This window comes from Peromyscus eremicus, chromosome 5 (genome assembly GCF_949786415.1).
Source record: "Peromyscus eremicus chromosome 5, PerEre_H2_v1, whole genome shotgun sequence".
NCBI lineage: Eukaryota > Metazoa > Chordata > Mammalia > Rodentia > Cricetidae > Peromyscus > Peromyscus eremicus.
Window position 1 is genome coordinate 40,440,037 of NC_081420.1, and position 10,848 is coordinate 40,450,884.

Consider the following 10,848-nt stretch of genomic DNA (forward strand, 5'->3'; position numbering starts at 1 on the left):
GTTATTTTTGTTTATGCTGCATTTGTTTAACTCTGTGAAGCTGTGTTACTGTGCCTGTCTAAAACACCTGATGGTCTAATAAAGAACTAAATGGCCAATAGTGAGGCAGGAGAAAGGATAGGCAGGGCTGGCAGGCAGAGAGAATTGAAATAGAAAGAGAAATCTGAGAGGAAAAAGAAGGAGCTAGAGAAGGAAGAGGACCCAGGGGCCAGCCACCCAGCCAGCCATGGAGTCAGAGTGAAAGTAAGATTGTAGAAGTAAGAAAAGGTAAAAGCCCAGAGACAAAAGATAGATGAGGTAATTTGAGTTAAGAAAAGCTGATTAGAAACAAGTCAAGTTAAGGCCAGGCATTTATAATTAAGAATAAGCTCCCACGTGTGATTTATTTGGGAGCTGGATGGCAGGTCCCTTAAAAGAGTAAAAAAACAAAAAAAAAACAACATTTTGGCATACCAACATGGTGCTCAAATTTCCATAGGGCCTGAGAAAACTTAAAAAGTAAAAGGACACAGCTCTTTTAAGAGGGGTTGCTGGCAGGGCAGCACTAAATAAAAATGGCAAGCTAAGTAAAAAAACGCTTGTGGCAGCTCAGGTACTGGCTTTCATAGCTAGAAAGATTTAATGCAGTTCTCACCATGGACCTCCAACCAGACCACAAGTTTCATGCTTGATTTTCAGGCCCCAAGAATTGGGCAGAGCCACCTGCCAAAGCCTGGGGCAGAGGTCCATGCTGCTTAGCAGTTTAAAGTTTGTTCATGCAGTCAAGAAGACTAAAAGATACGCAATAAAAGAAGTCAGATGGAAAAATCTCTGAACAGGTTACAGTGTGTTTAACAATGTGAGTAGGCTAAAGAAAAGAAAAATGGTATAGTCATAGAAAGAAATGAATAGTTTAAAAATAATAATAAAGTCTTTAAAGAGAGAGTAAAAGTAATATAAAAGAAAAAAGCCACCTCAGATGAAAAATACATAGGGAGTCTGGATCCTGTATGTTATTGTGTTGATTTTAAATTTTTTTTGCATGTTGAAAAGCAAAGGACAGCTGCAAAGAGACCTGGAATTGAAAGAGGAACTGTTGAAATAAACCAGCTGTAGATGTAACCAACCTTCTTATTAAATAAGAAACACAGAACCAATGCAAAGAAGAAAGCCAAGAGGTCAGAGCTAAGAGCTAAAACCTTACCCTTCCTCCTGCAGTGGTCCTACCTCTCCGAACCAGAACTACCCTTGTGTTAAAGTCTTTTTATATAGAGTTCCTGTTCTGCCTTCTCATTGGTTGTAAACCCAACCACATGACCGCCTCGTCACAGCCTGTCTGTATAGGCCTCCAGGTTTTCCATGCTTGGTATTGAGATTAAAGGCATGTGTATCCAATAATGGCTGTATCCCTGAACACACAGAGCCTTACCCAGCTCTGCCTACCAAGTGCTGGGATTACAAGTGTATGCCACCACTGCCCTGCTTTCCTATGGCTTGCTAATAGCTCTGACCCCCGGGCAACTTTATTTATTAACATACAAATAACATTTTAATACAAATAAAATATCACCATAACCAGCCTATGTACTTTAGGAATGCCTTAACTTTTAAAAAGTCAAAAAATATATTTGTCAAATGGAAATCAAAAATGCTTTGGAGTTTTGTCCCCACATGAGATGAGAGGCTGTGGATTCCTTCAGGAATAATATGGATCAGATGTGATGAAGGGAGACCTCCTGATATCTAGATAGACAGGTGATATCTATCAATGAAGGTTATAGCTGGTCTTCCCAGGCCTTGGCCATTATCTCAAATTTTCTCTCTGGGACCCTAAAGATACTTAGTCCACAGAAAGCAGGAAGCAGTATGGAGAAAACTGTCCACATTCCCAAGAGTTGGGGATGTGGGTGGTTTTTGGTTATTTGGTGGGTTATGGATGTTTGTTATCATTCAGGGGAATATAGAACATTGATACAAATTTCAAGTTATTTTGTTACATTTATATATGTTTCTACACTTGTTTAAAGGATTTTTGTATATTGATAAAAATTTAAGATTTTTTTTTGTTACAACATATTGTATGTATGTTTCTATTTTTGTTTGAGGTATTATGCCTATGTAGTTCATTTGGAAATGTAGGGTGAAGTTCTAGTTTTTGAAAGCTATTATTATAAATTACATAGAACAATCAAGAAACATAGGTCAGTAGTTAGTCATTTATAATGATCAAATTTGTAGATGTTAGGTATGTTTCCTAGGTTAAATAGATATACTTTAGATAGATAGTCTTCAAGTACTTCAAAGACCTATAAAATATTGTTGTTGGGGAGGTTTGCTCTTTTACTTTTGGGGGCCTGCCACCCAGCTCCAAAATAAATCACACACGGAGGCTTATTATTAATTATGAATGCCTGGTCTTAGCTTGGCATAGTTTCTAGGCAGCTTTTCTTTACTTTACATTATCCTGTATACCTTTTGCCTCTGGGCTTTTTCTTTTCTATTCCTGTATACCTTTCTTTGTTTCTTACTCAGCAGCTTGCTGTGTAGCTGGGTGGCTGGTCCCTGGAGTCCTCCTCCTCTTCCTCTGGCTTCTTCTTCTCTTTTTTTCCCAGATTTCTCCCTCTGTATATTCTCTCTGCCTGCCAGCCCTGCCTGTCCTTTCTCCTTCCTTGCTATTGGCCAGTTCTTTATAAGACCTTCAGGTATTTTACACAGGCCCAGTAATAGAGCTTCACAGAATTAAACAAATGCAACATAAACAAAAGTAACACATCTTACAATAATATTCCCCAACAAAATATGGAATTTAAAATGTTTTGTTAACTTAAAGTTTTTTTGTAACAATGAGGAACATCTGCTGTGGAGGCCCAAATTACTCAGGGTCAGAGAATCTGAGCTTGCTTTACCCAGCAGAGCTGCGTAATGGACTGATTTGACCACAGGCACGTGTACCAGGTTTTTGGAAGGGTCTACACTTGGCTATAGAGTGAGTTTTGATCTAGCAGGGGGGAGGTCTTTTACCCTGCCCCTTGGCCTTGTTATAAAAAGCTTTTTTGAATAAATGGAAAAGGCTGTTGGGTATTGACCCAGGTCCTCCTGAAGCTATCCTGCATTTCTGTCTTTCTCCTCTTTGCTTACTTTCTATCTAATATTTTCTTATCCCTCTCTCTTCCTCATAGGAACCCTGGAAAAGGTGGGAGCTGGCCTCCCACAATCTGCTCTTGGCAGCACCAATTTACTTCAGAGAAGATGATGGGCGTTGAAAAAAACTGCTTATGGAGTTTACTTTCATTGTGGCAAGGTTAGCCACTTGGCAAAGAAACTGTTCTTTCTTTTGACTGCTGACAATGTGCTGTGAAGACTGGGCATGCAGGACACACAGGAAAAACCAGCTGAACTTCACCAAAACAAGGCAGGACAGTTCAAAATTCCTGCTTCATAGAAAAGTCTACCAGATACTCTAGGCCTGTATGTTGAAGATGGATGCCCCAATGTTGCAGAGGAACTTTGAGTGACAGTCCAGGCAGCCAAATGTCTTTGTTGTTAGATAATATTGCATTCTTCTAGGCCTTTGATGGAGTTGAAGACTAGATAGTTATTTGCAGTTTTCCTTAGTTGCTGTGGGATGGTCTGTGTGTCAAATGTGTTGCTGATTGGTCAATAAATAAATCACTGATTGGCCAGTGGCCAGGCAGGAAGTATAGGCGGGACAAACAGAGAGGAGAATTGAGAGAACAGGAAGCTGGATGGGGGAGACACTGCCAGCCGCCACCATGGCAAGCCGCATGTGAAGATCCCGGTAAGCCACAAGCCATGTGGCAAGGTATAGATTTATGGAAATGGATTAATTTAAGCTGTAAGAACAGTTAGCAAGAAGCCTGCCACGGCCATACAGTTTGTAACCAATATAAGTCTCTGTGCTTACTTGGTTGGGTCTGAGCGGCTGTGGGTCTGGCGAGTAACAGAGATTTGTCCTGACTGTGGGCAAGGCAGGAAAACTGTAGCTACACTTAGTTATGATAGAAAGTCAATTATTTATAAAACTTTGGAGTCACTAAGATGGAAGGATGATGGAGTGCTTTCTCTGAATTTGCTAAATATAAATGGACTGAATATTTTAAATTAATTCTTACTTGATAACTGTTTTGTTGTATGTAGTTATGCTATGTTAAAGTTAAAACCTTTCTTTTTATTTAGACAAGAAGGGAAAAATGTTGTAGAATATTATTTTAAGGTGTATTACTTTGTTTATGTTGCATTTGTTTAACTCCGTGAAGCTGTGTTACTGTGCCTGTCTAAAACACCTGATGGTCTAATAAAGAACTAAATGGCCAATGTGAGGCAGGAGAAAGGATAGGCAGGGCTGGCAGGCAGAGTGAATGTATAGAAGGAAAAAAATTGGGAGGAAAAAAGGAGCTGGAGAAGGAGAAGGACTCCAGGGACCAGCCACCCAGCCACGCAGCCAGCCATGGAGTAAGAGTGAAAGCAAGATTATAGAAGTAAGAAAAGGTAAAAGCCCAGAGGCAAAAGATAGATGAGGTAATTTAAGTTAAAAAAAAAAAAAGCTTGTTAGAAACAAGTCAAGCTAAGGCCAGGCATTTATAACTAAGAATATAACCTCCATGTGTGACTTATTTGGGAGCTGGCCCATCAAAAGAGTAAAAAAAAAAAAAAAAAAGTACCCTAAACTTCTTGTCTGCAGCAAGTTGAGTGCACAGAAGAATTACACCTGGAGTTTTCATGCTCAGAAAGCTCTGGTTCATGCAGCCCCAACCAGCTAGGCTCAGTTCCACACCCTAGCCCACCAGGTAAAGCCAAGTCATGGTGGAAAGCAGAGAAAGCAGATTTAGCCAGTTCACACCGAGGAAGAAGAAACATGAATGAGTCCACTGGCTCCAAGTTTACCTTGAAATTCTGATATGAGTTTTAGGTTTAAACAGGGGAAGAATTGTAGCAGGGACAAGAGGTATAAATAAAGTCCTGGTCCTGCCCATGATTGCTTCAGCTCCATTTCTGCAAAACAGTTTCCTAGTAAGTGGTCCCTAGAGCTGGAGAGGTGACTTGGCAGCTAAGAGAACGTGTTACTCTTACAGAGACCCCAAGTTCAGTCCCCAGCACCCATATGATAGCTCAAAATTGTCCGTAACTTCAGTTCCAGGGGATCTAACATGTTCTAACCTTCCAGGGCACCAGGCATGCATGCGATACACAGGCATACTTACTGGCAACACATTCACACACATAAAATAAGAATTTTTAAGATGAACAAGAAAAGAAGGAAGAAGAGGACAAGGAGGATGAAGAGGAGAATATTTATGGTGATCTCTGAGTGGACCAACTTGGTTACTAAAAGATCTGTTCTAGGGCACTGCCTCACAAAGAATTGTTCTCATCCTAGTGACAATTGGTCAGTCCTGTCTTAGAGAGCTTACTGTTCTGAAATCCAGGGTAAATGTAGGTTTACCACAATGTTTCTCTGTGCTCTCAGCCTTTAAGGTGGAAGGACTAGGCTAGGCATCGCTGGCTTATAGGTAGACAGTCTCTGAGCATGTTTACATGCAGAAGCAAAAGTGACCCAGTGGAGACAGTGCAAAATGACGGCAGAGATGCAAGATTTTCATTCTGCTTCTAGTTAAGACCCCAAGTAAGGAGTCGATACTTTGTAGAAAAAGCTCCTGGTGGAGAATTTTTATACCAGACAATCATAGTCTATCTTACTCCAGGCTGAGAGTTTGCCGTGAGATCACTCATAAACTTGGTGAGGTTTTTATTATGAAAATGTAGTCGCTGCCAAGCGCCATAGGCTGTTCTTAAAATTCTTATTTCACGCTTTAAGTTTTCTATAATAAAATATGTAAAAGAAAATATAACTTAAAAAAACTATGCTTAATGGTATTTATTTAGTTGATGAATCTATTATTTATAGAAATATTATAAATGTCTTCCACTGTGAAAATGAAAGGGGTGGTTGTGGGGATGTTTTTAGTTGTTGTTTTAGATTTTGTGTGTGTGTGTGTGTGTGTGTGTGTGTGTGTGTGTGTGTGTGTGTGTGTGTTCTGTGTGCATCGTATGTGTGCCTGGTGCTCTGAGAGGTCAGAAGAGGTTATCAGCTCCTCTTGAACTGAAGTTAAGGATAGCTGTAAACCACCATGTGGGTGCTGGGAACATAACCAGGGATCTCTGCAAGAGCACCAAATGCTCTTAACCACTCAGCCATCTCTCTAGCCCTGAAGATGAGTTTTTAATCTTTCTCTAAAACTCTTATTTTGTTCATTTATTGTAAAGCTATTGTTATTAGTTACATAGAAGACTAAATTTTTTTTTATCCTGTTTGTGGAAAATTACAACTTTCACTCACTACCAGTAATTTTTCCACTAATATATTGTCATTTTACAGTTTAATTTTATGATGCTTTTATAACTGAGAGTTCAGCTCCAGGCTGAGGTCTAATGCTTGATCCACCAAAGCCAATCATAGGCTGTTGCAACGCTTTGCCTGTATTAAATAAAGTTTATGTCAAATGAACTCATGAGGGGCCATTGTCGTGGACTGAGTTCCATCATTGGGCCCCAGCAGAGCAGACCAAATACAAAAAAGGGAGTCATTTCTGTTGTGCCGTATAATGAAACACATTTTTTTTAAATCCCAAAACAGTCCAGATTTTTCTGAAACCACAAATGTCCCATCAATCTGAGTGAACATTAGGAATCCATTTTGCATTAACCCTTACAGAAAATAACATATCAACCACTTTTTTGTGACTATAAAGCCCAAGACAATCAACATAGAAGGGGAATGGGTTTATTTGGATTAATGGCTTCAGTTCATGACTGGTTTGCTCCATCACTTTAAATGATTTAACATCACAAGGGAAGCATAAGAGGCAAAGAAACAGCTTGCCTAGTGGTAAGCAAAAGGCAGAAAGGGGACTCTTCCAAGTCCACTGTCCCCTCCAAGAGTGCACACACTACCATTTAAAGACCTCCCACTAGGGCCCACCATTGGGAGGTCACCATGTCCCAAGAATAGCATGTATCTCCCGTAAGTTTCAAGCATTTGAATACAGGGTCCCCAGTTGTTGGTGCTCTTCTAGGAGGTTTAGAAGATGTGGCCTTGCCGGAGGAAGTGCGTCACTGTGGGTGAGCTCTCTGCTTGCTGTCCCAGATACCACACTTGCCCAACACGGTAGTAAGGGACTCTTACCCCTCTGGAACTGTAGTCCGGATAAACCCTGTCTTCTGTAAGTTGCCTTGGTTGGTCAGGGTGTTTTATTACATCAATACAAAAGTACTTAAGACACCCTCCCAGGGCCCATGCCTGCACCATATGGACCCTGGGAGAACCACCAAAGAGCCAAACTCTGTCGGTAACATAAAATGATCTAGTGTTAGCAGCCTTCATTTATTTTTTTTAATGCTGTTTCCTTGTTCTGACTTTTCAAAATGCCCTGCTCTGCGATTGCCCAGCTGTCAGCCCCCATTCTATGTTTATAAAACAGATAGTGCCATGTACAGGTCTGGTGGTGATGCACTCCTGCAATCCCAGAACCCAAGAGGTGAAGGCAGAAGGATCAGACATTCAGAACTGTCTTTGGCTTCATAGTGAGTTTGATTCTGACCCAGGCTATCTGAAACTATATACCCAAAATACAAATTCATTAACTAATAAAAACTGAAAATGAATGGAAGTTGCTATGAATTCACAGGACATGAATAAAGACAGTTGAATCTATAAGCAAATTTGTCTCAGTTCTCTCTTTGGTGAGTGGCATGACAAAATCACTTATTCAGGCTGCGAGCTGTACTTAATTCAGAAGTGAAGGGCTATCTGGAATTCTGGAATGAAGCTCTTATTAAGATTGATCAAAATGACTCTTTCTTTTGTGTGGTTATGTAATGGGACTGTCCTTGTTGTCTAAGGGATTGCTGAATTTGTTCCCTGGCACTAACAAAGAGTTGAGCAGTCAGGAAAGACAGAAGAGTAAGCCACAGGAAAGGGGGAAATAACAGCTTCATATGTTTGGGATGGGAGATGCTAAAGGCTGGAAGTTGGCTGAACAGACCCTGGTGTGGATATTTATGTTGGCTATTTCTTTCCCCCTGTTGGTTCTGTTTCGATATCTGGCCTCCACCCCCATGCTTTCTGTAGAAAGCCGTGCACGGCCGTGCCTCAAAGATGGCGCAGTGTCTGGCTTCTGCCTTCCCGATGGCAGGTGCTCCTTATTTGGCTAAGGCTGGGATCTGGCTTGCTTCTGCACACCTGGACCTAATCTGGCTTGCTTGCACGTGTCTGACCCTAGCGGCATTGTCCACGTGGCACCATGGGGTTGATTTGCCCAGTGGCTATAAAGGGCGTGGGCTGACTTTCCCAGTAGAGTGATTGTGAGAGTGACTGGGAGGGTGACTGTGAGAGTGAGAGAGGAGAGTGAGAGTGAGAGAGTGAGAGAGAGAGAAGAAGAAAAAGACTTTCCCCGGGGTCAGAAGATTGTTCAAGGTTCCTGAATAAACTGCTTAGAGAAGAGTCTGGCGTTGCATTGTCCTTGCTGGTCGAGGCGGACGCGACAGCTTTCCAGCCATTCTGCCCACGACGTATTTGGGATAAGAAGCAGACTTCTCAGGAAGCCCACCGTCGAGATCCTACTGTAGACAGACCTCTCTAACTCACCTTCACTGCACCACACTGAGATCAGAAAGAAAGGTGAATGTATGACTTCTAAGTGTGCCTTACATGGCTTACATGAGAGTGATCTTCAAAGACTAGAGTTTCAGGCCAGGGAGATCGCTCGGAGGGTAAAAGTGCTCCTGGATCCCACATGATAGAGAGCATCAATTCCTACAAGTTGTCCTCTGACTTCCACCCTCAACACACACAATAAAAATAATAAAATGTAATAAAAGTTAGAATTTCATTATTGTTATTACTATAATGTTCTTGTTTGGACAGATCAAATCTCCCCTTTTTGCTAAAGTACATTTTGGACCTAGGAAACTAGGTCTATCAGATGTTTTAAGGGAGAAAAGTCATTTTGAAGAGAAGAAAATGAAAAGGTATAAGGGATTTGTTGTTTCTTACCAACCCTAAGTACTGTAAGAAGCAGAGGAAACCCCCAAGTGATCAAAGCCCTGAGTAAATGTGTATTGTTGGCATGGACATGGCCAGGCCAAGGACTCCAGGGCCTCAGACCCATGGGAAATTAGAAAAGCCATTCCCAATATGAGTCAGGCTCAGAGGGATGGCAAAGCTTTCTTCTGGGGTCTGAGTGCAATTGAGTGACCAGTGTGTATCAACACTAGCAACTGCAGCTTCCTCCTTTCAAAGTTTATGGCCTGAGACTAGCCATTCCCTGCCCCTGGCTAGACATAATGAACACACTGAGATTCCAGTTTTCAGTGGTAGTAGATGCCACTTCATCAGAGTGCACACATCCTACCCTCCCCAGCATTTCCGTACATGTGTCTGTGTGTCTGGCCTTTCTTCCATCCCACCCCTAATCAGGGTTCAGGACCCAAGCCATGTAGGATGTGGTAAAGTACGTCAGAGATTGGTCATTGATTGTGAGGGTTTTCTCTAGGTACTATCCTTTTGAGGCATTCATTATGTTTTGTGGTGATTGTTGTTTATTTTAATTGGTTTGGGTTCTTTGAGACAGGCTCTCACTCTGTAGCCATGGCTGTCCTAAAACTCAATATGTAGCCCAGGATGACCTGGAAACAGTTTTTTAATGGTGAGAGGGAGCAGAAAGAATGTAAGATCTGATGACACGCAGGACTGTGAAACACTGTCTTCTGGGCATGACGATGGTCTTTGCACTCATGGACTCATGTGGGTGGGGAGTACCTGTCAACAATCAGTGGGAGAGGGGTTTATGACATCCCGCCCCTCCCAGAGCAACTATTGGTTACTGACGTACGCTGCGGGGAAGACGGTCACTGTATTGAATTGTGTACTCATGGACACTTCCAAACTCATGGTCACACAAATGGCCCTGGTTAAACTCAGTCAATCCCAAAACAAAACAAAAAGGTGGGAATGTGAGAGAGGGGCTTGAGACAGAGGTGAGGGTGGAGCTTTGACAAGAAGGGAGCCAGCTCAGAGACAAGGTAGACGTGAAAGTAATCGGACTGCATTGGTCATGCATGAATGAAACTGTCAAAGGATAAATTTATTAATAAATATCTTATAGTGAGGTTTCATTGAAATGGAAATAAATATAGAAATGCATGTGATAGAAATTAAACAGACTTCTCTTCCAAGATTAAAATATATTCTGTAGCTCTCAAGTATTTGCCAAAGCTAATGTTTATCATTTTTACTTTTCTTAATAGCATTTAATCTTTCCATTTCATTATTATTTATTAATTGTCATTGTTGTTGTGAGTGTGAATGTGTGTGGGAGCACTTCAGCCTACACTGAGGTGAGAAGACAACTTGAGGAAGTTGGTTCTTATTTTCCATGGTGTGGTCCTGAGGATGAAGGGTCAAACTGATGTACTTCCCTCCCCTCCCTGTTCCCTTCCCACAGGCTTCCTACTGAGGACAGGGCTCTAGAGGATTCTTTAGTGTTTATAGTATATCTTTTATATGCTATCCTAGTGGGTAGCCTGATGCCTAAGAATCCAATCCATAGCCTGGGAGCACTCTCACAGAAAATCTGTTGACATTGTCAGAAGTGTGACTTTTATCCAACTTGGGTCCAGTTTTTCCTGCCAAGGCAACCACCTCTAGGATTCTTGATTAAGAGGGAAGTTAGCTGCAAATGTTTTAGTCTGTGAGACACAGAAGAGGCAACCCAATAAAGCACATGAAATAATTAAAGCTGTTATCACTTGTCAGAGGAAGGCAGCATGCATGACAGAACCTACTGGAAT